Source organism: Oryctolagus cuniculus, chromosome 4 (genome assembly GCF_051225735.1).
Source record: "Oryctolagus cuniculus isolate XC-2025 breed Fujian yellow rabbit chromosome 4, ASM5122573v1, whole genome shotgun sequence".
NCBI classification, from domain to species: domain Eukaryota; kingdom Metazoa; phylum Chordata; class Mammalia; order Lagomorpha; family Leporidae; genus Oryctolagus; species Oryctolagus cuniculus.
In genome coordinates this window covers 140,711,642-140,738,896 of record NC_142870.1, presented here as the reverse complement: position 1 = coordinate 140,738,896, position 27,255 = coordinate 140,711,642, and the positions used below count along the sequence as shown (strand labels likewise).

The 27,255-nt window shown below is 50.9% G+C and overlaps 2 long non-coding RNA genes and 1 pseudogene across 4 annotated transcripts in view; 2 read left to right on the top strand and 1 right to left on the bottom strand.

The window, feature by feature from the left end:
• Nucleotides 1–3,639: 3,639 nt before the first annotated feature.
• The window catches only part of LOC149127135 (uncharacterized), a 563,175-nt gene continuing 539,559 nt past the window's right edge, over nt 3,640–27,255 (bottom strand). For both annotated transcript variants that reach the window (XR_016232762.1, XR_016232764.1), the window contains exon 4: nt 3,640–3,686. This is a non-coding gene — a long non-coding RNA (uncharacterized LOC149127135). The remainder of the gene's footprint in view (nt 3,687–27,255) is intronic.
• The window catches only part of LOC149127142 (uncharacterized), a 27,317-nt gene continuing 12,189 nt past the window's right edge, over nt 12,128–27,255 (top strand). Inside the window, exons 1-5 of one of the 2 annotated variants that reach the window (XR_016232765.1) lie at nt 12,128–13,139; nt 13,724–13,861; nt 14,962–15,043; nt 16,384–16,484; nt 19,662–19,783. This is a non-coding gene — a long non-coding RNA (uncharacterized LOC149127142). The remainder of the gene's footprint in view (nt 13,140–13,723; nt 13,862–14,961; nt 15,044–16,383; nt 16,485–19,661; nt 19,784–27,255) is intronic. The other variant, XR_016232766.1, reaches the window with a different exon arrangement.
• On the top strand, nt 23,728–24,473 carry LOC138849382 (ribosome production factor 1 pseudogene; annotated as a pseudogene).

Here is a 27,255-nt window from a genome sequence, read left to right as displayed (position 1 = left end):
CAAACACTGCTTTCACAGCGTCACACCTTTGGGTATGCTGTGTTTCATTTCTATTCAACTCAAAATGTTGTTCACTTTCCCTTTGGGGTTCCTTGATTTTGGGATTGTGGAAGTGTATTATTTACTCTCTGTTCAGTAATTTTTCAGAAAGATTTCTGTGTGTTGGCTTTTAATTTAATTCTGCTGTGGTTAGATTGCATCTTTTCAAGTTGAGAATTTTTCTGTGTTCGAAATAGAATTTACATTGGCAAATGTTCCATGTCCATTTCAGAAGAATGCTTACTGCGCTGTTTTTGATGGACTGTGCTATAAATGTTAATTAGGTTAAATTGGTTGATATTGTATTCCTGTCTTCTACATCTTGGTTGATTTTTTTTGTCTACTTAGTCTGTTAATTATTATGGATTTATCCGTTTCTTCTTGAAGATTTATCTGTTTTCTTTCATATATTTTCAAGCTCTCTTGTTAGGTGTGCAAGTGTTTAGAATTACTGTTCCTTTGTGAAGTGACCCTCTTTATCTTTAGTAAGAGTCATTACTCTCAGATCTCCTTTAATATAGTCACTCTAGCCTTTTTTTATTGCAATTATTAATAGACTTTGTTTTTAGAGTAGTTTTCAACTTCCTTTTTACAGTGTTAGCACAGTTTTTTCCCCATCTTCTAAAAATCTACATATATCTTAATATTTAAAGTGTATTTCTTGTCCGGCGCTGCGGCTCACTAGGCTAATCCTCCGCCTAGCGGCGCCGGCACACCGGGTTCTAGTCCCGGTCGGGGCGCCGGATTCTCTCCCGGTTGCCCCTCTTCCAGGCCAGCCCTCTGCTGTGGCCAGGGAGTGCAGTGGAGGATGGCCCAAGTGCTTGGGCCCTGCACCCCATGGGAGACCAGGAAAAGCACCTGGCTCCTGCCATCGGATCAGCGCGGTGCGCCGGCCGCAGCGCGCCAGCCGCGGCGGCCATTGGAGGGTGAACCAACGGCAAAGGAAGACCTTTCTCTCTGTCTCTCTCTCTCACTGTCCACTCTGCCTGTCAAAAAAAAAAAAAAAAAAGTGTATTTCTTGCAAGCAGCTTAAAGTTGTGTCTTGCTGGGGCCGGTATTGTGGCATAGTGTATAAAGTCACCACTTTCAGTGTTGGCATCCCATCCAGTTCATGTCCAGACTACTACGCTGCCAACCCAGCTCCCTGCTAAGGGCCTGGGAAAGCAGCAGAATACAGTCCCAGTGCGTGGGCCCTGCCACCCTCATGGGAGGCCTGGATGAAGCCCCTGTCTCCTGGCTTCCGCCTGGTCCAGCCCTAGCCAACGTGGCCATTTGGGGAGTAAACCAGTGGATGGAAGATTGATCTCTCTCTCCCTCTCCTCCTCTCTCCCTCTCCTCTCTCTGTAACTCTGCCTTTCAAACAAATAACTAAATCTTAAATAATTACTTTCAAAAACAATAAATGAAAAATACCAAGAAATAAACATCACCCAAAGAAGTGAATGATTATTAATTAATTTATATTTCAAAATAGGTAGTAGAGAGGCTTTTCAATGTTCCTAACTAAAAAAAAAAGAAAAATTAATGAGTCTCTGAGGTGATGGATACGCCTATGATGTTGATCTGATCAGTGCACATTTTGCACCAGGGTAATGTCATACTATATCCCAGAGATCTGTACAATTTCTATGTATCATTAACAATAAATACACATCTTTTCAAGGAGTATTTTTATATTCCCACAAATATTCATGCATTCTGCTCTGGTTTGCAGCTAATTAGGGGAAGTGATCCTTATCGGGTTTTTGGTGAGATTTCTTGGACAACACAAGGGCAGCACTTATTTCCAGGTTATTATTTCCCACGCCTGAGGGAAGCTCTTTCTGAGAAATCTGGGCGCTCCATGGCTGACGAGGCTTCTCTTCATCTTGCTGTGGGCGAGCGCTGGGCTCTGTTCCATCTTCTCTTCTTGGGGGGCTCCTTCTTAGGCCCCTCCAGCTATTTCCCCACATGCACGTGCCTCTCAATACGTCGCAGGTGCCCAGGCTCTCTCTGTGCCACTCACTCCTCTTCCACGCTCTGCCCTGTGCATTTGAGCTCCTTTGCCCTCTTCGACTCTCAGCTTCATGTCCTTAACTCAGAGACACCATTGGGGTCCACTTGGGGTCATTTCCCCTGCACCACAGCCCAGGATTCATCCTCCCTCCTTCCCTTTCTCTCTCTCTAAGATTTATTTTTTATGCATTTGAAAGGCAAAGTGACAAAGAGGTGAAGAGACAGAGAGAGGTCAATCTCCCATCTGCTGGTTCACTTCCCAAATGGACACAACAGCCAAGGCTGAGCCAAACCAAGATTTCCCTCCTGTCTCCCACATGGGTGGGAGGGGCCCAAACACTTGGGCCATCCTCTGCAGCTTTCCCAGGTGCATCAGCATGGAGCTGGATTGGAAGTGGAGCAGCCAGGACTGGAACTGGCGCTCTGACCTGGGACACCAGCACAGCAAGCCGTGGCTTAACCGCTGCACCACAGTGCCAGCCCCTGGAGAGGCTCTTAAAACAGTAAGCAGGGCCAACTCCATGACTGAACTTACTTCTTTCCTGTCTTTTAGAGATTACTGTCCTCTGTCACCGGGTGTACAGTGTCTTGGGTCTTATTTCATGTATTTGTTTTTGTGTCTCTCGTTTCATTTTGCTTTGTTTTGCTTCAGACAAGAAGGTTAATCTTGTCCCTGACCCTCCATTTTTCCTGGAGAAAAAATTCTCAACCACTTGATTTTTTTTTGATAACACTCCCAAGGCAATTCAAAAGAGCAAGGTGAGATGTTTGTTTGTTATTAAAGATTTATCTATCTGTCTACTTATTTATTTATTTGAAAGGCAAAGTTAGAGAGAGAGGGAGAGAGAGAGAGAAAGAGAAATCTTCCATTTGCTGGTTCACTCCCCAAATGCTACAACAGCCAGGGCTGGGCCAGGCTGAAGCCAGGAGCCAAGAGCGTCATCCGGGTCTCCCACGTGGGTGCAGGGACCAAGGCTCTCAGGCCGTCTTCTGCTGCTTTCCCAGGTGTATCAACAGGGACTTGCATCAGAGTGGAGCAGCTGGGACTTGAACTGGCGATCATATGGGATGCCAGTGCCGCAGTTTGTGGCTGCACAATGCCATAGCACCAGTTCCAAGGCAAGATGTTTCAACAAATGGTGAGGGGGATTGAGACTCATATGAAAATCAGCTCTTATTTTACATAATATACAAACATTAACTTCTATGATAAAACACACACAAAAAATTGCAACCTTAGGAAAGGCAAAGATTTCTTGGGACAAAAAAAAAAAGCATGAAACATAAAGTAAAATGCTGATAAATTGAGCCTTATAAAAATTAAAATATTTTCTCTTCAAAAGACACTGTTAGGGGGGCCGGTGCTGTGGCTCATTTGGTAAATCCTCCACCTGCAGCTCCGGTATCCAATATGGGTGCCGGGTTCTAGTCCCGGTTGCTCCTCTTCCAGTCCAGCTCTCTGCTGTGGCCCGGGAGGGCAGTGGAGGACGGTCCAGGTGCTTGGGCCCCTGCACCCATGTGGGAGACCAGGAGGAAGCACCTGGCTCCTGGCTTCAGATCAGCATAGCGTCAGCCGTAGCGGCCATTTGGGGAGTGAACCAATGGAAGGAAGACCTTTCTCTCTGTCTCTCTCTTTCACTGTCTAACTCTGCCTGTCAAATAAAAATTAAAAAAAAAAAAATTAAAGACACTGTTAGGGGCTGGCACTGTGGCATAGCGGGTAAAACTACTGCCTGCAGTGCCGGTATCCCATATAGGCACCAGTTCAAGTCCCAGCTGCTCCACTTCTGACCTGGCTCCCTGCTATGGCCTGGGAAAGCAGTGGAAGATGGCCCAAGTCCTTGGGTCCCTGCATCTACGTGGGAGACCCAGAAGAAGCTCCTGGCTCCTGGCTTCAGCCTGGTCCACCAGCTCTGGCCGTTGCAACCATCTGGGAGGAGTGAACCAGCAGATAGAAGATCTCTGTCTCTCTCTGCCTCTGCCTATATGTTACTCTGCTTTTTAAATAAACAAATGAACCTGTTTTTTTAAAAAGACACTGTTAAAAAAAAGTCACAGAATGGGAGAAAATATTTGCTATCCATATGTCTGAAAAAACACTTATATCTAGGCTATATAAAGCACTTTCTCAACTTAATATAAAGTTAAGCAAGCCAATATAAAAATAGACAAAATATTTCAAAAGATGCTTCAGTAGCAACAATTTACAAATCAGCAATAAACACATGGAAAGATGCTCAATTAGTCTCAGGGAAATATAACACTGAGAATGGCTAAAATTTTAAAAGCAAATTACAAATGTTTAAGAGTCCCAGTGTTAGCTAGGATGTGGAGTATTTGAAACTCTTACACTCTGCAGATGATATGTAAAGATATGTACAGAGGTACAACCTCTGTAGCAAATGCTTGATGAATGTTCACAGAATAAACACCCATTGGCCATGCAGTTCATCCATTCTATCCCTAAATAGTTTCCCAAAAGAAATTAAGAACATTTCCAAGGGTGGCCGGCGCTGCGGCTCACTAGGCTAATCCTCCGCCTTGCGGTGCCGGCACACCGGGTTCTAGTCCCAGTCAGGGCGCCAGATTCTGTCCCAGTTGCCCCTCTTCCAGGCCAGCTCTCTGCTGTGGCCAGGGAGTGCAGTGGAGGATGGCCCAAGTACTTGGGCCCTGCACCCCATGGGAGACCAGGATAAGTACCTGGCTCCTGCCATCGGATCAGCGCGGTGATCCGCGGCAGCCACTGGAGGGTGAACCAACGGCAAAGGAAGACCTTTCTCTCTGTCTCTCTCTCTCACTGTCCACTCTGCCTGCCAAAAAAAAAAAATTTTTTTTTCCAAGGGGAGTGGCATTGTGGAGTAGCAGGTAAAGTTACTGCCTGTGATGCCAGCATCCCATATGGGCACTGGTTCAAATCCCACCTACTCCATTTCCAATTGAGATCCCTGATAGTGTACCTGGGAAAGCAGCAGAAGATGGCCCAAGTACTTGGGTCCCTGTACCCTGGCTTCAGTCTGGCCCAGTGCTGATCATTGCATCCATCTGGTGAGTGAAACAGCAGATGGAAGATCTCCTCTCTCTCTCTCTCTGTAACTGACTTTCAAATAAAGAAATAAATTGATTTTTTTTACAAAAAAGACATGTCACAAATATTTATAGCAACTTTACTTAAAATTTCCCCAAAATGAAAATAACTCATATATCCACCAGTAAGTGAATTTATAAGCAAAATATTATATCTATACAATGGAATTCTATGCAGCAATAAAAATGAATGACTGACAACATAAAACATGAATGAATCTAAACATTAACCTAAAGGATGAAGAAGACCTAACTCAAATAAAAATATAAACTATTCTGTAATGACCGAAGGGCCACCATTGCCTGGTGTTTGTGGCTAGAACACCATGGGGCATGAAAGACGCAGAGGAGTCCTTGGCTGCAGCCTGACCCAGCCCTGGCTGTTGTGGCCACTTGGGGAGTGATCCAGCAAATGGAAGATGGATCTCCTCTCTCTCTCTCTCTCTCTCTCTCTGAGTGGAGATTACCAGTCCTCCTCAATAAGGTTAGATTATATCCTATTTCAGAAAGAGTGATTTAACTAAATAAATTAAATGAGAACAATTATATTCTTTTTTTTTAAAAAAAGATTTATTTTATTTATTTGAAAGAGTTACTGAGAGAAGTAGAGACAGAGAGAGAGAGGTCTTCCATCAGCTGGTTCACTTCCCAGACAGCTGTTTGCTGTGCAGATCCAAAGCCAGGAGCCAGTAGCTTCTTCTAGGTCTCCCATGTGGGTACAGGGGCCCAAGGACTTGGACCATCCTTCACTGCAATCCCAGGCCATAGCAGAGAACTGGACCGGAAGAGGAACAGCTGGGACTAGAACCAGCACCCATGTGGGATGCTAGTGCTTCAGACCAGGGCTTTAACCCGCTGAGCCACAGGGCCAGCCCCACAATTATATTCTTAACCAATAATTTTACTATCAGAACCTGGATCAGAGTGCATTATTATTAATAGGTTGTGATTTGTATTCAAATCAGATAATTAATATGCTTAATATGCTTATTTTAAAAAGCAATGCAGTTTATCACATGAACAGAATGCGGGTTGAAAACCTTCAAGTCCATGGCCGCACCACCCTGAACACAACCGAGCTCGTCTGATCTCGGGAGCTAAGCAGGATCGGGCCTGGTTAGTACTTGGATGGGAGACTGCCTGGGAAAACCTTCAAGGTCATCCCAGTGGATGCTGGATCCATGTGGACCATGCTGCTTCCTGGGCCTGAGTCAGAGATGAGCCGCGGCTGCAGGAGAGCCAGGGCATCCCCCAGAGCCTCCAAGTGGGCCACAGCCAGCCAAAAACCCCTGAGGACCCGCAGGCGGAGTGGCAGGAGGCAGGAGAGGCAGGAGGCGGGAGAGTGCCAGGAGTCACATCCAGGAAGACGCAGGAGCCAACACACACGTGGCGAGGGAGAAGTCAGCAAAGGCAGGGACCACCACCCTCCCCTGCCGCCAGAGACACGCACCATCCCCTCCATTAGGTCACCCCTGCTGAAAAGAGGGAAAGAACTGTCAGGGAAGTGGAGTCGTGTCGAATCGGCTGAGTTTAAATCTTCTGTTGGCACGTTTACAATCCATCCTGCCGAGGGGCCGTTGGCTGGCAAATTTAGTTCTTTCTCTGAGAAAGGAGTCCACGAGCCGCCAGTCCTGGAGAATTTGGGATACATATTTGCATGCCTGAATCAGGATGGCCGTCTTCCCTACCGGCCACCTGTTAGCAGATCCCATTTCTGCTTCTTTCCTCTCCAACGGGTGGTCCTTTGCAGGCATCCAGTGCCTCTAGGCGCTTTCCCATCTGTGCTGCGTCTTGCATCCCTGTCTGACTGTCAGAAGATCCCCATGCTATTTCAGACACCTTCTAGGATGTTCACAGAAAGACAGCCTCCGCGGGAGGGAGAACGCGCCAGGAGCCGGAGCTTAACAATTGGGTGCGAATGCATCGACAGGGGACCGGAAATCCAAAAGCATCGTGCGCGTCACAGAAGCTTCTGCTTCCTGAAGACAGGCCAGGCCTGGGGTGTGTGCAGGGCCTGGGGCTCTCAGAAGCCTGGAGGTAAATCAGAAAGATGGCCGGAGCCCAGTTTCTGACAAGGGGAAGGTGAACACAGCACTTTATACAGAGTAGCCACTCAGTAGACATCCACACACTTTTTCACAGAGGATTTAAAAACGTCATTGGCTGTCACACGTTGGAGTTAGTGTGTTCTCTCTCCCAGAGGTTTCAGCAATCTAAACCTTCTTAGCTATTCAGGGCTCGTGGGCTGATCCCACCCTAGACAGAAGTGGGGAACAGCTGTGGTTCTTGTCTGGCCATCTCGCACCCCTGAACTGGACTTGGGGAACCCCTCCTTGCGAGCCTGGGGCTTCCTGCTGGAGGAGCTCTTGTTCCTGTCTCCCCTTTATCAGGGGACCAGCCTGAGCCCCGGGCTGCCAAGCAAACCCCTCCATCCACACCGACTGTGGCTCGGAAGTGGATGATGTCATCAACCTGAAAAGAAGCTCTTACGGACAGACTCTGCAAACTGAGTGAATTATTTGAAAATAGCAGAGAAGGGCCGGTGCCGCAACTCAATAGGCTAACCCTCCGCCTGCCGCAACAGCACACCGGGTTCTAGTCCCGGTTGGAGTGCCGGATTCTGTCCCAGTTGCTCCTCTTCCAGGCCAGCTCTCTGCTGTGGCCCGGGAGTGCAGTGGAGGATGGCCCAACTGCTTGGGCCCTGCACCTGTGTGGGAGACCAGGAGGAAGCACCTGGCTCCTGGCTTCGGATCAGCACGGTGCGCCAGCCGCAGCGGCCATTGGAGGGTGAACCAACAGTAAAGGAAGACCTTTCTCCCTGTCTCTCTCTCTCTCTCACTGTCCACTCTGCCTGTCAAAAGAAAGAGAGAGAGAGAGAGAGAGAAAGAGTGAGCAGAGAAGGAGCATCATTCAGATCACGCGAGCTCTGCAGGCTCCAGGCAGACCCAGGGGAGCTGGGTAGAGAGGAATTTGTTCAAGGCAAAGAGAAGTCCAGGCAAGTTGTTAACAAAGGTTACACAAAGACCAGAGGTTTTGAGGGTTACAAGAGTTGATGTTAGCTTCCCAGCCAGGCCAAGCATCGGTAGGCAAGCGTCCTTGTGTGGGCAGTATGTCTGGAACCCTGCAGCCTGGAGGACGCTCTGAGATAAATCCTCTCTCTGCCTCCGATGGCTCCGGGTTGCTACAGTGTGGCATAAGCGACTCCATTTGGGTATCTGCAAGTTTCACAAAGTCTGGTCCACGGTGGAGCCCAGCAGTTGGCTGGGGCCAGAACCCACGGTACCCGCAGGGCCCCTGCAGTGCCTGTACCTGCCTCCCAGCAAGCAGGGCGCCTTGTTGTGACGCCCCCTTGCCTGGTTTTTCTGCCCCATCCCCCTGAGATCCCATCAGCTAGCCAGTGCTCTCCAAGCTGTGCTGGCCTCAGAGTGCGCATGGTCTGGTGGCAGAGGCACCACCTGACTAGAGATGCAGAGCCCAGCCTCAGACTCACAGCATCAGCTTCTGTTCTCCAGCAAGGGCCCTGGTGGCCTGCACCTGCCCTAAGTTACAAAGCACCAGCAGGTTTCTCGGCCGGCCCCAGAGAGTGTCCATCATTTGTGATCAGAACAGGAGTACACATGTGTCTCTGCCCTAGTGTCCTCAGTCTTACATTGAGAAGCTTGGATTTTGTGTTTTTTTTTAAATATGTATTTATTTATTTGAAAGGCAGAATTACAATTACATACACACAAAGAGAGAGAGAGAGAGAGGGGAGAGAGAGAGATAGAGAGAGAGAGAGATTGCATCCCTTGGTTCATTCCCCAGATGCCCACTTCCGATCCAGCTCTCTGCTGTGGCCTGAGAAAACAGTAGAAGATGTCCCAAGTCCTTGGGCCCCTGCATCCATGTGGGAGACCTGGAAGAAGCTTCTGGCTCCTGGCTCCTGGCTCCTGGCTTTGGATCAGTGCAGCTCCAGCCGTTGTGGCCATCTGGAGAGTGAACCAGCGGATAGAAGACCTCTCTCTTTGCCTGTGCCTCTGTGTGACTCTGCCTTTCAAATAAATAAATAAATCTTTAAGAAAAAAAATGATGAGTGGTCAATCAGAGGGTGATCCACCCGCACCACGGGCCACTACCCAGCAATAGAAAGGAATAAATGATCAATGCATCCCACCGCCCAGATGGATCTCCAGAGAATTAGGCTGCATGACAGAAGCCAGTCCTGAAAGGTCATGCGATGTGCAATTCCGTTTATGTAACAGTTTTGAAACTGTGGAACTACATAAACAGAGAATGAATCGGTGGTTGCCAGGGGTTAAGGAGAGGGTGGGTCCAGGTGGGGATGTGTAACCAGGAGAGGGCAAAGGGCCATCCTGCAGCCGATGGAAGTGCGCCAGTGCGGGCTCCTGGCTGGGGTACTGCGCTAAACCTCAGAAGTGGAGCAGCCTGGACACAAATCATTGCCCATATGGATGCCGCCGACATTGCAGGCGGTGGCTTTACACCGGCCCCACCACCTGACCATTCTTATGTTGCCAACTCCATGTCCTGAAACAGCCAACCTGCAGTTCCCGCCACACAGAGCTCCTGGTGTTCCCCGCCTGCCCTGCCAACCCTACAGTTTCTCGCAGGCACAGCTGGGGCCTCACCTGCCCCTAGAGGCCTCCCCTACACCTGCACCCCAATGTGCTTCCCCCAGCATCATTTGCATCTCCCTCTCAATGCTGAGCAAAATCTTGAGGTTTCCTGTTTGCCTGCCACCATCAGACTCAACTTCCCTGCCTAACCCATTCCTATCTCTTGGCTTCACTTCTCAAGATGAAAAATCCTTTGTGGGAGTATCCACTTGGCTGAACCTAGTTCACAGGTCCCTACATCCAAGGGGGTGGAAGAGGGATGTCCAATTCCCGTGCATCCTCGGGCTGCCGGTGGAGCTCTGGTTCCCAGGAAGCATCGCCCACTGGAGGGTCCCCAAGCATGTGGTGGGGAGAGCCAGATGTTGGTGGCCCCGAAATAACAAATGCCTCATCTACACCTCAAACTGTAGAGTGGCGAAAAATTTGGAAGGCTCTGATCTCCCTGAAAATGTTCACTTCCTCTTCTTCCATCCATCGGGAGAGTCTTGGGCCAGGTCAGCTGAAACAGAGTCACTCTCCAGGAGGCCTACATTTCCCAAGATCACTGAGGAATGTACTTAGCGACGACAGAAGTGGCCCCAGCCTGGTCGTTCCAAGCTGAACAGGCGTGGGAAGGTGGGGTCGTCGTCCGTGGCATTGGAGCCACAGCACTCCCGGTTCATGCATTAATTCTCAGCCGTCCCCAGAGTCAGGCAGAGCCCACTTTCGGTATCCACTAACTCAAGTCAGCCATGCCTCAGACCAAGAGATCCAGGGGTAGATGATGATGATATGACGATATGATGATGTGATGATGGCTTCTAATATTTGATGAGCACTTACTTCACCCCCAGTATAATTCCAAATGCTTCATATTATTTCACTTAATCCTCACAAGAACCCCCTGAACCCAGTCCTATTTTTATCCTCATTTTAAGGAGGTCGAGTAGTTCGCCCAAGGTCATGCTGCTAGCAGGCGCTGGGGCAGAGGTGCTGTCCTGCTTGCCATGCCACGCTGTCTTCTGAAGGCAGGTGCGATATGAGGACAGGGCGTGTGGCAGCCGGCGTCCTCAGGAGGGGTCGGCGCCTCTGCAGGATGTCCAGGTGCTTGTCAAGTTCGCATTTTCGGGAAGACTCTGCTCTTGTGAAGACAGGCCCAGCTGCTGCTGTCATCCAAGGAGATGACTTATCATCAGCGTCTGTAACCCATAACCACCTGAACTGTCATTCTCGCTCTTGGAACCTTGGATTTCTTATTTTCCCGGCTTCCTGTTTTACCAAAGGTTAGAAGTTGTTTCCTTGAACCAAAGACAGCGGACTGGAGTAAAACGGTAATAAAATGCTTTCTTTAAAACCTTTCAATGATGGGACATGGACATCCCTTATCCTGGTGCCTGCGTTCAAGTCCTAATTCCAGCTGCCTGGGACTGTGCACCCTGAGAGGCAGCAGGTGATGGCTCAAGTACTTAGCTCCCTGCCAACCAGCGGGAGACCTGGATTGTATTCCAGGATCTTGGCTTTGGCTTGGTCTAGCCCTGGCTGCTGTGGTTCCTTTAGGGAGTGAACCAGCAGAGAAAATATATATATATCTCAATACATTTTTTAAAATAATAAATAAAGTCTCTCAACTGGGGATGAGCATTTGACTCGGTAGTTAACAGGCTGTTTGGGGTGTCCTCGTCCCATAACAGAGTGTCGGGTTCAAGTCCTGACTCCATTTTCAATTCCAGCTTCCTGCTAACGTGCACCTTGGGAGGCAGCAGGTGGTAGCTTTAGCCTGGCTCCTGATTTTGCCCCAGCCCAGCCCTAGCTGTGACAGGGATTTGGAGAGTGAACCAGCAGATAAAAGATCTTTTTCTCTCTTTGCCTTTCAAATAAAATAAAAATAAATCATAAATGAACATCTAAATAAACTCTCAATGGGTTATTTTATTTTTAAATAAATGTGTGCTTGTATGGAGCCCTGTGGTTATACGGTGCCATTTGAGAAAATCCTGGAGCTGGGAGCCAGTAACACCTGTGGATGATAATGAACCACGATCCACTGCAACCTGAGCTTCTAAAGCAATGTCACTGCTTGTAGGACAACTGCAGAAATGTACCATTGACCCTCTCCCTGGTTGGGCCACAGTGTCCAGAAGCTCAGTGGTGCATGTCTGGGGAGAAGGGAGTGCTGGGGTATGGGAATTTGTGTACAGAGGGTGATATCAGGGACCTTTACTCAAAATTTTATTAATTATTTTAGGATTAATATTTTGAGGGTTGTTGATATATATTTAGATAAGAATTCTAAATATCGGCTGCTTATAAATGAAACTGGAAACATGCTACAGTTTAACATTTATTTAGAGAGAAATGCACAGGAAAGTGAGGATTTTATAAGAGGGAGAAGGAGTTTAGAAGCTTACCAGGCTTTTCCAGGGAGTAGACCAGAGACTGCAAGGGAGAGAGAGCACATGGGCAGGAGAGCACGTGGGCCATGTGTCAAGCAGGCATCAGGGGCAGCCAAAAGGCCCCTTGGCATGAGGGCCAACAAGAGAGAGGGCCCAGGTGCTCCAGACCTTTTATTCACTTCCAAAGGGGGTGTGATTACATAGTCTGATTGGCAGGTGTGCATACAGTCGAGATCACAAAAAGGGGGCAGGGTGAAGATGTGGCTTCCAGCTCACAAATCTAATCAATTTAATTTTCTGCCTGCCTGTATCAAGGGGGTGTATGTGTTCGCAGGATGGGGCACCATGTGCCTAGGTCTTAGAGCAAAGGCCCCTGGGAAGCTGTGGCTCAGTACAGGATGGCTCCATGGTGTCCTTCTCCACCCAGAGTTCCCTGCTTCCCCCTCCTGCTGGTGATCAGTGGAGCTCAACAAACCTGGCCACTGCTTTAACACTCCCTCCATCATTCCGTGGATGAGAGCTGGCAGAGGTCCGGCACCTTATGCACATCACCTCCTTCCTTCTCCACATCCCCACACACGGTCCAAATCTCTCCTGTCTCAAAAGGAAGGCTTAGAAATGTGGTGAAGTTTTCATCGGCGAGTGGCAGAGCTCAGCTCCTAGCCCAGGCCTCCCTGAGTGGAAAATATGTGTATTTTCTTTGTATGTGCAAAGCTGCCCCCAGCCTTGGGACCCCCAAGACCCCTTCACATGCACCTCTGCCAGCAAAAATGGTGTTTCAAAGCATTTATTTTTAAACATGGAAGGGGAGAACAAAGAACAGTCAAAGCTTCTGATAATGTCGAAAATAAAAATACCTGGCACTGACAGCTGATTGTTGTTAAAGCAAATCAAGAGGAGGCCATTGGCCTGAGGCTGTCTCTGCACCTGGAGCTCCTACATAAACAAACTGCAGGCATTGCTTATACCTGATTTAAAACCAAGCGAAGCTGAGTTCCAGCTAACCACAACCAGCCATCTTGTGATTGAACAGGTATAGCCAGGGGCCTCCCCGGAAGTGACTGCCTCGCTGTAGCCAATCATGTCTCCGCTTTACTTCCGTGTTCCGCCTGTAAATCTTCCATCTCACTGCCCTAGTGGAGCTCAGCAAAGCTCTTCCGGGCTGATGGCTTCCTGATTCATGCATCATTCTTTGCTCAAATACACTGTTAAATTTGCCTAAAGTTTTTTTTTTCCTAAGATTTATTTTGTTTTTATTTGAAACGCATAGTTACAGAGAGAGCGAGAAGGAGAGACATAGAGGGCTCTCCCATCCGCTGGTTCACTCCCCCAAAAAGCTGCAATGGCATGGGCTGGGCCAGGCCGGAGCCCGGAGCCTTGAGCTACTTGCAGGTCTCTTCTGCATGGGTACAGGGGCCCAAGCATCTTCTGCTGCTTTCCCAGGCCATCAGCAGGGAGCCAGATTGGAAATGGAGCAGCTGGCACCCATATGGCATGCCGGCACTGCTTAACCCGCTGCTCCACAGTGCTGGCCCCTAAAGTCTTTCTTTTAATGTTAAGTGTGGAGCTCTATACTAAACACTCTGTGCTCATTATTTCTCTAAATAAATGAATTAGACTGGCAGCCTGTGGTGTGTAGCTAGGATCAAGTCCCCTCTGCTGGGTGGCTCAGCTGCAGAATGTACCTCATGAAGAGTCAGACCTGGTGACTATCTGGAGCCACATACAGGTGTGCGAAGGCCCTGGCAAGCCCAGGTAAGCAGATGGTCCCTCCCACCAGACCCTCCTCCTGGTGGGGCAAGCCTTCCCCACTCCATTGTCATGAGGGCCACACCCGACCATGCCATCACCCCCGAGTGAGAATATTCTCTCGGGGCTGGGCTGAGATCCGTGCTCATTGCCAACAGGTGAATAGATGTGTGTCGTAGGTAGCGGGCAGGTGCCCTCAGGTTGCCATTCCCCACTGGCTGCCGTGTGTCTCAGCAGAGGAGGACCAGGCTACGTGGTGCCGTGTTGGTGTGGAATCCAGTGCAGCAGCTGAGCTACCTGGCACTGTGTTTGCCCCGTATTCTGCTGCTACCTTCGTGGTCCTTATCAGTTGGCGGAGACTCACTGTTCTACATGACTTTTCATTCCCCACAAAACATGCCTGCCTCTGCCAACTGCGGATTCCTCCAGCCCTTCCCCAAGGGGTCAGCCTCTGCAGCCAGGGCGCTCTGACACAGCGACAGATTGCCCTCGAGGGAACAGGATTTCCTGCGCTGTGTGTTAAAGCTCCCCTGAGGGTCTCAGGTCTCGTGTCTCGGTGCCTGCCACAAGATCCGAGTCCTGTGCTTCCGTCTTCCTCATGCTTTCACATACTCTGTGGGAAGAGGCACCTTTTGTGTCCCTGCTCTGCTGCGTGCTCTGGGCTCTGGCTGCTGCGCCCCGTTTCCTGTGCCTGTGCGAGGTGCTCAGAATTTAAATACAACTGCTCACCCATGAGCTTTCAGGCTTTCAGGCTTCTCGCATGTGACTTCAAACCTGTATTCATTCCAACCCTGAAGCAAGTTTCCATTTGCTCCACAACACTCAACAGCAAAAACAAAACAAAACAAAACAAAACAAAACTCACTCTGCATTGCTATCCCTCTCCACTCCCTCTGAAAGTCAAGTTCAGCCTAACTTACCAGGGTGGAGGAGTGCCCAGTGTAACCCATTATTGGGGCACCCTCTCTTCCCTAAAGTCACCCAAGAAGCCAGTGGGATTGCAGAGTCCTGAAAGCTTGGGGCGTCATCTCTGACCCTCGGTCCACACTGAGATGCTCATGGTTCATGTACATTTAAAAAGGGTGCTGTCATCTCCTCCTGCCTAGATCCAGCTCTCTGTTGTCCCCAAGGTCACACCCCTCCAGCCTCAACATCCGTGTGCCACCCCTCAGAGGCCCTGACGTGAAGGTAAGGTGCCCTTCTCAGCATGTGTGGACCTCAGCATCTTCGTCCCTTCTGCTACCAGGAGCCACCCAAGACCCCAACCTCCACACCCCGCTCGGGGAGAACCGAGCTCACACCGCTGTCTTAGCCTCTGCTGCTGCTCTAACAGAGGGCCCGAGACTGAGTCGGAAAAGTGTTTGTTCACAGTTCTGGGGACTCTTAGTCCGAGAGCGTGAGGGCCCTCACGTCATGTCATCTCGCTGGGAATGGCTTAGGGCAAGAGAGAGCAAGAGGGAGCAAGAGGGAGCCAAACTCCCCTCCACGACAGCCCACTCTTTCGATGCAGCCATTGTTTCACTCTTGAGGCCTCTGCCAGGCCCTCTTACCAGGCCCCACCTCCCAGCACCGTGGCACTGCGGATGACGTTTCTAACACAGGAACTTTGGGAGACCCGCTCAAACCCCAGCACCCTCCGGTGGGCAAGGGCTGCCTTCCGAGGGCCCGGTGTAGCCGTCACCATGGGTGTCAGCTCCAACCCCACAACCCACCTTTCTAGGGAAGCCCTAAGCCGGGGCCTAGGGCCTTCCTCAGATGTGCGGGTGTGCTCAGCTCTCGGTGCAGAACAGAAGAGCCTGGAAGGCAATGCCTGGGCAGTAGCCTCTACCTGTGCGCAGGTCAACAGGAGTCAGAGTCTCTGAGGCTGGAGACCCAAAGGCCCCCCAGAGCTGGGGGGGGGGGTGGCTTCGCCTCACCCAGCCCGCCTTGCCTGTGACTTGTACACAGGGAGTGTTGTGGGGCTTGCCGTCATCGCTGAGACAAAAGGAGGGCTGTGTCTGCTTGTGCTGGGACCGCCTTCTCAAAGGCACAGTCTGTTTGGACCTCTGCTTCCCAGGCTTTCCTCTTCTAAGGCCAGGAACTCGCAAACACTGCAATGTGAACTATGCATTAAAATTTTATACACTAATATATATTTTACTGAACTTTTTAATAACCCAGGGAGAAACGGCTTTAAATAATTCAATATGGTGTTGGCCCCAAGCTGAACTATGCTACAAGTAACCATGTATAAAATATGACACTAATATTGCATACCTTAATATAATAAATGTTTATCTTGATAATAAGCCATTTGAATTCTAGTAATGTGTGAGTTACAGTTGCCATGGCACAGTCTTGTTAAGGTTTTAAATGAGACAGCAGCAGCAACTGTGACATAAATGCACACGTTCATATGCTTGCTGTTTATAAATGAGCCAACTGGACAGTGAATAGCTTATTCATCAATAAAAGTTTTAAATGCCATTTATGCAGCAGTTGAATGACTGGAGGAAGTATGTCGCCAGTAACGTATGTTTTTTTCTCAGAGCCGGCTTTGGGATTTTACAGAAAGTCCAGCAGGGTATCGGAGGTCACTCCCCCCGCCCAACAAGGAGGCCATTGTCTGAGGAAGTGCCACTGACACATAGTAGGTGCTCAACTAGTTCTTGTTGGATTGCTTTTTGCATGACTGCCTTATGAAGAATTTAAGCATCTGAGCAGTTCCCAAACCTGCTGTGTATCGAAATTACTCAGACATTGTGTTAAAAAGATTTCTTATAAAAAAGAAAACTAAAAATAAACAACTTGGAGGAATTTAGGAAAAATAATTAAGATGCCCAAGCTTGAGAGAAAGAGAGAGAGAAAGAGATATCTTCTAACTGCTGGTTTATTCCCCAAATGGCCCCAATAGCCAGGGCTGGGTCAAACCAGAGCCAGGAGCCAGGAACTCCGTCCTGGTCTCCCACATGGGTGGCGGGGGCCCAACTAGTTGGACCATCTTCTGCTGCTTTCCTAGAAGCATTAGCAGGGAGCTGGGTTGGAAGAGGAGCAGCCGGGATGTGAACTGGTGCTCATATGGGATGCTGGCATTAGAGGAGGCACCGTGTCACTGCGCCACAACAGAATTTCTAAGCAAGGACTCAGGGTTGGAAGAAACCCTGGAGGTTACCCAACCCAAATCCTAAAATCACATAGCATGTTTGTGAGCAAGCAAGGACCAAAATGCAGTCTCCTAGCTCTCATATCAAAGCTCCACAATTCTCTCTGCTGGACCCACCACCTGGGGCACACGCCCACTGATTGAACGGGCCACACTATTTCAGTTACACCTGAAGGTAACCCAATGTAGACCAGTCTAACCTAATAACTATATGACTGTAGGTATAGCTGGACCCAGGGGATGGCGGCACCGGAATGCTCCATCTCTGTGCCTTTCTGCTGTGCTTTCCTTTGGGATGGTTCATTCATTCCCTGGAAGCTTCTGGACTGCATCCCAGCAGTCTAGCGATCCAAGCTGAAGAAGGCCTTCTCTGTCCCTGGAGTGGCAGCAGGAGTCCCGGAGCTGATGCCCACTGGGCCTCATGTTCATTCCAGAGGCCAGCACTGTGCCTGGAGAATGCTACCTGAGCTGTTGTACCCGGGACAGTGGGGCGCGTGGGTCCCTCCGAGGGCAATGAGGCAGGGCGGGAGAAGCGCCAGCGCCGCCGCCTCACCCACGCTGCGCCTGCAGCCCTCCCAGGCATGGCTCTGCAGCTCCCATTTTGCTCATGGAAAGTCATTTAGCTCATCAGCGCAGTGTGAAAATAAGCACAGACGCCGAGCGGAAAACTCTCATGCATTTTTTAAGATGAAACAGGTCATTTCAAAGAGCCCTGGAGCTGGCAGCAGGCGGTTCAGGCTCCCCAGGGCCCACGCAGGGAGCTCTGTAGGTATGCTCCCTGGCCAACCTAGGAAGCCTGAACCACAAGGTCTGGCCCTAAAATGATCTGTGTGTCTGAATTATTCATTGTTTGTTCTCTTGCTGATTCGAACATTTCCCCCCTCCTGTACAAAGTCCGCCGTGGCAGAGCTTGTCCCCTTGTCTCTCTGTGATCTTCCTGGACCTGAAGGCCCCCTCCACCTCCAGCCTCAAGATGGGGTCCCCGTTGGAGGACAGAAACGGGGTGGTGACGGTGCCCTGAGCCCCAGCTGGGGAGAGCTTGTGACTGAAGCAGAGCTTCCCAGTCTGGGTTTCTTTGATTTTGGCATCTGGGCTGGAGGCCACGGGCATGAGGCCATCCGTCCGTCCCAGTGAGTGCAAGGCCCTGTTCCTGGTCACTGGGTGTTAGAAATAAGCATGATGTCATCTTTGCCCTCAAGGTGCCCCCCGGTCTGAGCTGGGAGAGGGGCAGGGTCTTCAGTATCAGGACCACTGTGATGCTTAAGGTTGCACATGTTGAGTGCTACACAAAGCAGGCAACTGAGGGCAGCGGTCAGTGCAGCCTTGCTTATCTGAACTCCGGGCTGGGCTGTCTGCCCTGGAGGAAGAGGCACAGTGCACCAAGTGTGCTAAGTGGCAGCCCCAAGGACACAATGCTCATGAGCCCAGAGTCAGATCTGAGCAGGGTGCTGGGAAGACAGCCGTAAGGGTCTGAAGCACCAGCCCGCTCACTGGATCCACAGACCCCAGCAGTGGGCAGTGGGGGAGGCCGCTGCACATCAGTGAGAAGAGCAGAGGCTTGGTGGAGCCAGAAAGAATCCACAAGCTGAAAGAGCCACTGAAAAAGGAGGGGGGGGGGTGGAGGGGAGGGGAAGCAGTCTTGTGGCGAGGACCTGGAGCTGTCTGTCCTTTGCTCCCTGATGCGTTCCTTGCCCTGCCCCAGCCCTGCTCTGGGTGGGCCGTGTGAGGACTCCCTCACTCTTCCAGCCTTGGCTGCTTCTAGAACACCCTTTTCCTAGAGCCTCACTCCAGAACTCGACTTGGGTGCCACTGTTTCTAGGAACGCGATTCCACCCACACACACCAGGCCACACACCTGTGCCCCCGCCCACAGCCTCCTGCCTGCCCCGTCATCAGAGACCCCACCGCACTGCTGCCCAGGGCTCTGAGCATCCAGACGGCAGGGTGGCGCCTCCTACCCCCGCACCATCAATGCCTCGTGTGGAGGAACGGCCCAAGAAAGGTTGGTTGGATACAAATTGTTTGCTGGGGAATTTGTAGGGTTGTTCCCACAGAATAATGAAACGGCCAGGAGTGGCGGAGGCTGCTGTCATCACTCCCGGTGCACAGAGGAGGCGGAAGACTTGTCCAAAGTCACCCCTTAAATAGTGCCGCTCCTGCCCATGTCCCCTCTGACTTCACCTCAGCTCTTCCCAGCTCCTGAACAGCTTCTCCTACCGAATATTTCCCTAAGATTCTTTTAAGCGCAGCAGGTGAACCTGCCACCTGTGACTCCAGCATCCTGACTGCTCTGCTTCTAGCTCCCTGCTAATACGCCTGGGAAAGCAGCACAGGATGGCCCAAGCGCTTGGGCCCCTGCACCCACATGGGAGACCTGGATGGAGTTCCTGGTTCCTGGCTTTGGACTACCCCAGCCTCAGACATTACAACCACTTGGGGAGTGAACCAATGAATAGAAGATCTCTCTCTGTCACTCTGCCTTTCAAATAAAATAAATCCCTTTTTTAAACATACAGTGAGCACAGAACCCTCTCTGGGTGGATAACATAATTGCTAACCTAGTGTTGGGATCTGGGAGTTTTCTGGATAGGTGCAAATCCAAGTTCTGCTCTCTGCTGTGTGGCCTGATCTCTCCGAACTTCAGCGTCTCCATCTGTCGGACAGGTTCGTTGGAGCAGCCACCGTGTAAACTTGCATGGACTTTGAAGGAGACAAGGCGTGCAAAGTCACAGCCCACAGCCCAGATCCCAGGGAGACACTTTTGGATGTCAGCCGATAGCAGGAGGGTGAGTTGATTTATCTGCTCACGTGTTCTGACTCCCTGTTCCTGGAACTTCAAGGTGCCTGTGAATAACCTGGGGTTTTCTTAAAATGCTGAAGGAGGTCTGGGGTGGAGCCCGAGACTCTGCATTGCCAAGGAGCTCCTGGGTGGCGCCTGTGTGCAGGTTCAAGTGCAGCCCTGTGAGTAGCAAGGCTCCAGGTGCGTTAGGAGCGAGACTTTAGGAGTCAGGGGTCTGATGGGGTGTGGTGATGCCCTATTTTAAAATCAGGAGAGGAAGCTGGGAGTGAGGGGTCTGAGGTGAGGAAGAAAACAGGGGGCCTTGAGCCTGGGTGTCCCCAGCTTTTCTGACTGAGGCAGAGGGGAAGGGAGAGGCCTGCCCCCTTGCCCCCGCTGCAGATGAAGGGTCCTTGCTCCACGTGTGTGTGGGACTAGCTGCCACCTGCCGCTTCCATCTGTCCTCCCAGGGGAACTGCCCAGGGACTGGCACAGCCGACCCAGCAGGCCAGTGGCCTGGTGCCTGTGCACAGGGCAGAGTGTCCCGTCTCTCAGCTCTCCACCCTGAGCAGGGGTGTGCAGGAGATGTTGGGGGGTGTGTGTGTGTGAGCTCCTGAGGCCTGGGGTGTGGTCCATGCCCTGCACCCGACAGACACCACAGGGATGGGGCCTCAACCTCTTCTGAGCCCCACAGCTGCCTGTCAGCCCTGCAGCCCCACGTGGTCGCCTCCTCAGGACTCAAGGCGAGGCCTGACATGGGAGAGAGGTCAAGGTTTGGAGAGCACAGTGTGAATTTAGATGCCAGGAACTCCCTGCGAATGGAGTGTTCATTTCATCCACTTCAATCACCAAGAAATCAGCTGCACTCATCATCGTGCACAAGGCTGATTAAAAAGTCAAGAAGCAGAGCCCCTGCTGTGGTACAGCGGCTAGAGCTGCTGCCTGCAGCGCCCACATCCCATATGGGTGTGGGTTCAAGTCCCGGCTACTCCACTTCTCATCCGGATCCCTGCTGATGACCTGGGAAAAGCAGGAGAAGATGGCCTAAGTGCTCGAGCCCCTGCCACCCACATAGGGGACCAGGAAGAAGCTCCTGGCTTCAGCCTGGCCCAGCCCTGGCTATTGCAGCCATCTGGGGAGTGAACCAGCAGATGGAAGATCTCTCTCCCTCTCCCTCTGCCTCTCTCTAACTCTGACTTGAAAATAAGAAAAAAAGTCAAGGAGCACAGAACAGTTAGGCACCCCTTCCATTGACTCCCCCGGAGCCACTTGCCTAGCTGCTTCCCTGGGCGGCTCCCTCTCAAGACAATATAATTTTAGCATACTTCCTAGACATCAATTTCAGGCGTTATCTTTAGCTTTAGCTTAACCTGATTTTAGATAATCATATGCACTCTTTTCAATTCCTCGCTGGATGCCTTTGTAAGTGTAAGTGCTACATTTAAACTTCCTCTCCGAGGCCACCCGGTCCTCCCATCACATCTCCTGACACCCCCCTGGCGAGAGGAAGCTAGAAATTCTTCTCTCCACTCCTCCTTCCAGGCCCTGGTCTGCTCTACTTTGTATTTTCAAGATTGAGCTTTTGTTCACAACTACAGTAAGGTTTCTGTTCCTTGTTTACAAGCTGAGCCTAAACGCTGCAAATCAGAAAGTGATGTTGGCATGACTGTGACCAGGCAAATGGGGATGGCGGCTCAGCTACTCTCACGGCCAACAAGCACACCGTCTTGCCCACGGGTTTTCCGTTTGTCCTGGAGTTTCTATTCGCCTTTCTTTTCTTTTTATTTGCCTATATCAAAACTCCATTTTTTTTCAAATATTGCATCATACCAGATACCTTAACTAAAAAAATTTAATCACCAACCCTTCCAGCTTAATTCAATATATGAGACTTATTTATAGCACAGTGCAATCAAAATGGACAGAACATTAGTCACAAAGCACTGCTGTGGGTACCAGGAGCTCCCGCTGTGCAGCCAAAGCTCCTCAGAGACTGGGTCGCAGTGAGGTGAGGTCCGGGGCACTGCAGAAAGGGGCTGGGCAGTAGAAGAGGGGAGGCTTCCTGAACCCGCTGCCCAGCAACCTCCTGGCCCTCCGTGCTGCCAAGGGTCCTGGACCCCGTGACTTCCTCCTTGAGTCATCCTCTCTGTTTAGCTAAGTATATCTCAGTTTCACCATTTGGTGCTTGGTTTGGGGGTAATACTAAACATATTTAACCACCAACTAACTCAAAGTATTGAATCACAAGGCATCTAGTTACAAAGCTCCACAAAGACTATGATGCTTAAAAATCTCCCTTTTATCAGATGAACATCAGTGACATCCTATAGGTCTGCAGTCATCTGGTGGTCAGCAAATGAGAGGGGGCTGTGGGAGGCCATCTGCACTGTGGGACTCCCGGCCTCCCTGCGGGAGGTGAGGCAGGGCTGTTCAGCGCTTCAGCTGCACCACCGTCAAGCTGCACGTCAAACCCCACGAGGTGATGAACTGTCTCCCTGTCATCTAGCTAAAAAGCTAATGCAAATGGAAGTCCCAGAGTTGTCCCCTGTGATCCCAATGGATCACGTCACTCACGCCCTGAGATGCCCAGTCCCTACGGTGGGCATCTCTGCTTCATTCAGCAAGGTGTGTCTCGCAGGCGCCAGTCTCCTGTCCACAGGGAAGCTGCTGTTTAGAAGGGGGTACAGGCGAGAGAACGGAGCTTCACAACTGGAGTGATCCGTGGTCTGACAGCTGGGTGGGTGGGCAGATGGAGGGAGGGAGGGATGGGTAGGTATACAGGTAAAGGGGAGATGAAACAGGTGAATGGATGGATGGATGAACTGGTGTGTGCGTGGGTGGGTGACACAGGTGAGTGTGTAGAGGAACGAATGGAGAGAGAGATGATGGATAGGTGGGTAGGCAGAGAGCTGCGTGGATGGATGGAGCAGGTGACATCACAGAAGGCAGTGGGGAAAAAGGGCACAGCCTCGATGGGGGCACCTTCTCCCGTGCCTGAGTGTGCCCGAAGTGTGCAGACGCCTGTGAGTTATCCCTGCGTCCCATGGCAAGCACCCCGTAAACATTCATCAATACGTGAATCAATGATAATTAAGCCACGCAGTTAAGAGAGCTCAGCCAAATCTCATCAGATGTGAACATACCTGTCACCTGGGGTTGTCATGCTTTTGGTGTGACAAGGAGACTATGCTCAGAACCCACCTTCGCATCTGTTGCCTGCCGGGCCCTGGGGAGCCAGCACCTGTCACCACTCGCCTCGGTGCTCCACTCTCTAGATGAGGTGTGTAGGGCACTGCATTCGACAGCGTCTGATTGAACCCGGGGATAGGTGTTGTCCTTAGCATTATGCCCATTTGACACAAGAGGCTACTGAGGCTCAGAAACTTCGAAATGGGACCCGCTGGGATCCTGGCTGTGCTGGGTAAAGCTGGGCAAACTGCCTCGGCTGTCTGAACCTCTCAGGGACGGGAAGATTGAGAGACAGCATGTAAAGGTCTTGACGGCCGGCCGCAGCTAATTGTGGTTCTGCTCCCCAAGCCGGCAGGTTGCCGAGACTGGATCCTGTTCTGTCTGCCACCCTCGCTGTCGTTTTCAGGTCCATCCACAGGCAAGATTAAAAGTTCTGCTTGGGAAATTTCAATAACACGTTTGGAGCCTGTAATGTTTTTTTACAATAACTAAAATAAAACCCGAGGGGATGCGGGTCCCGCTCAGTCGCTGCTCCTCCGCCCCTAGCCCGACCCTGGCAGCCACTTCTTGCCCCCGCCTGCCGCCTGGTGGTGAACGTGGGGACCACAGGCCCAGTGTCCCACCCACGTTTCCCGCCGCGGTGCTGGGCTCGTGGCTGCCCCCCGACGCCACCTAGCGAAGGCCGTTAGCACTCGGCTGAGCAGGCCTGGAGGCGTTGGTGCTAAGGCAATGATTGAAACTCCAAGTCGTAAAGAACCACACATAATGGCGAAGGCCGCGGATAAGACCGGCAGTGGGGGGAGGAAAACCTGGAAAGCAACGGCGCTAGGGAAGAAGCGCAGGAGGCTACAGCCGCTGAGCGTGGGGCGACGGAAAGCGGGGTTCAGCCCCCGAGAGCGGCTGCGTTTCCCCCAGGTTTCAGCATTTCTGAGATCCAGAACAAACAGCTGCAACACTGAATGTGTACCGGTGGAAGCAGCAGCAGCGCAAGCAAAAGCTGGCAGCTCAGAAAAAAAAAATTAAAAAAAAACAGAGAGGCTCTTGGTGAGAAGGCGCCACCAGACCTGTACCCAAGCCCATCGACGGCCAGCGCGTGCAGACCCGAATGATGAAGAGCTTGCTTATGCGGACGCTACGGATGAATTTGCTTCTTTCTTCAACCAACTTTTCCCAAGGTTCTCATCACAACATCAGATAGACCGCATGGGAGAACACTAAGACTCGAACAGCTCTCCACGGTTTTATACCAGACTCACAGGTTTATTCCGGAAGAGGGCTGGCTCTGAAAAACTTACCCCACAGTGCATTTCACGAGGTCGCACAGAGCTGCTCGTTATTAATGAAGATCGTAAAACACCAAACGGACGGATTCTGGGTCGCTCGCCAAATGGGCCAACTGCTCATTTCAAGATGAGCGGTGTTCGTCTTCCTAAAGAAATTAAGGGGAGAGGCAGGGACCCCGCGGAACACAGACCAGTGCTGTGGCAAAAGTAGTGAGATGCCATGAGCAGAAGCTCAGTGGTGCGTGTCTAGGGAGAAGGGAGTGCTGGGGTGCGGGACTTTGTGTACACAGGGTGACATTTACTCAGTTTTATTAATTATTTTAGGATTAATGTTTCAAGGGTTCTTGACATATATTTAGATAATAATTGTAAATGTTGGCTGCTTATAAATGAAACAGGCAACATGGTACAGTTTAACATTTATTTTAATTTTTTAAAAATATTTATTTATTTGAAAGAGTTACACAGAGAGAGAAGGAGAGGTAGAAGAGAGAGGTCTTCCATCCGATGGTTCATGCCCCAGATGGCCTCAACAGCGGGAGCTACACCGATCCGAAGCCAGGAGCCAGGAGCTTCTTCTGGGTCTCCCACACAGGTGCAGGGTCCCAAGGACTTGGGCCATCTTCTACTGCTTTCCCAGGCCATAGCAGGGAGCTGGTTCAGAAGTGGAGCAGCCGGGACTCAAACCGGCACCCATATGGGATGCTGGCACTGCAGGCAACGGCTTTACCTGCTGCGCCACAGCGCCGGCCCCAGGATTATATCTTCTTTAGATTCCACAGATACATGTTCAAGAGTGGAAAGAAAGTAAGAATTCAGGAACCTGGACCATGTCTTACTTTAGGATTAAGATCTCTTCAGAAAGGAACCTTTAATTCTAAATATGGAGAATATGAATGAGTCCAAAGCCACGGGAAATGGACACAAGTAGAAGAAAATTTCATTTTTTTTAATTTGTTTTTTTATTTGACAGAGTTAGAGAGAGAGAGAGAGAGAGAAAGTTCTTCCTTCTGTTGGTTCACCCCCTAAATGGCCGCTACGGCCAGAGCTGCGCCGTTCCGAAGCCAGGAGCCAGGTGCTTCTCCTGGTCTCCCATGCAGGCGCAGGGCCCAAGGGCTTGGGCCATCCTCCACTGCACTCCCAGGCCACAGCAGAGAGCTGGACTGGAAGAGAGGCAGCTGGGACAGAATCCGGCGCCCATATGGGATGCCGGCGCCACAGGCGGAGGATTAACCTAGTGAGCCACAGCGCTGACCCCGAAAATTTCATTTGTTAAGTACTGAGGGGACAACTTGGATTTTGCTAAACAGGCCTATCTTGAACTTGGTAAATTGTTTCCGATGGAACACCCTTTTCAAAATAGCATTTGCTGATTTCATAAATTTCCTTTCGCGTCTGGACAAAAATGACCGAGTACCCTGTACTGCCACTGTCTATATAGTAAATATAAGTCAGAGTCATTTTGGTGACTGTTGAACAAAAACAAAAACAACTCCATGGCCGCACCTCTGTCTCGGGCTCCATCATTCGCTGGCTGTGCAACGTTGGACGCAGCGCTTCCCTTCCCTGCGCGATAGTTCCCTCATTGGTAAAATGGGTACCACCTACCTCAGGGAGGCCTGGGAGCCCTGGCCCAACTGTGGAAAACAAACTCAGGCCACCAGTGCTGTGGCAAACTGTAGTAAGATGCCCCTTGTGATGCCTGTATCTCACATCAGAGTACCGGTCCAGTCCTGGCTAGTCCACTTCCTTTTTTTTTTTTCCTTCAAAGTTTATTTCTCTACTTGAAAGAGTCAGAGAGAGAGAGAGAAGAGAGAGAGAGAGAGAGAGAGAGAGAGAGAGATTTTTCATCTGCTGGTTTACCTCCCAAAAGGCCACAATGGCCAGGGCTGGGCCAGGTAGAAGCCAGGAGCCAGGAGCATCTTCCAAGTCTCCCACATAGGTGGCCGGGGCCCAAGGGCCTGGGCCATTTTCTACTGCTTTCCCAGGCCATCAGCATGGACCTGGATCAGAAGTGAAACAGCTGGGAGAGGAACAGGCACCCATATGGGATGCTGGCATCACAGGCAGTGGCCTTACCTGCTACGCCACAACACCACCCCCCTGGCTGGTCCACTTCTCATCCAGCTTCCTGTTTACAAACCTGGAAAGGCACCGGAAGACGGCCCAAGTGCTTGGGCTCCTGTCACTCACGTGGAAGACAGGGATGGAGTTCTTTGTTCGTGGCTTCAGCCTGGCCCAAGTTGTTGCAGCCATTTTTTTGTTGTTGTTTTTGTTTGTTTGTTTTTGACAGGCAGAGTTAGACACTGAGAGAGAGAGAGAGAGAGAGAGAGAGAAAGGTCTTCCTTCCGTTGGTTCACCCCCCAAATGGCCGCTATGGCCGGAGCTACGCCGATCGGAAGCCAGGAGCCAGGTGCTTCCTCCTGGTCTCCCATGGGGTGCAGGGCCCAAGCACTTGGGCCATCCTCCACTGCACTTCTGGGCCACAGCAGAGAGCTGGCCTGGAAGAGGAGCAACTGGGACAAGAACCCAGGGGTGCCGGCGCTGCAGGTGGAGGATTAGCCAAGTGAGCTGCGGCGCCAGCCTGTTGCAGCTATTTGAGGAGTGACCCAGCAGATGAAAGTTCTCTCTCTCTCTCTCTCTCTCTCTCTGTGTGTGTGTGTCCCACTCTGCCCTTCAAATGAAGAAGTAAAACCTTTAAGTCAGTTGCGGAGTGAGTGATTGCCATGGCCTGAATCCAGCCTTGGGTGCCAGTGAGAGGATGGAGTGAGAGGAGTTGGTCATTGGTTGGGCGTGGGGACACAGGTGTGATTGGCGGGTGATTCTCGGTTCCTCATGGGGTAAGGGGTGAACCAGGAAGGACGGGGAGGGGGAGTGGTGCTTTGCACCGTGGAAGGGCATCGAGCAGGAGCAGATTTGGGGCAGGAGAAGGTCATCATCAGTTTACTTGGGCAAGTTGAGAAAAGGGTATCAGACACCGCACACAGGGCTATCCTGTCTCACTTGTTTT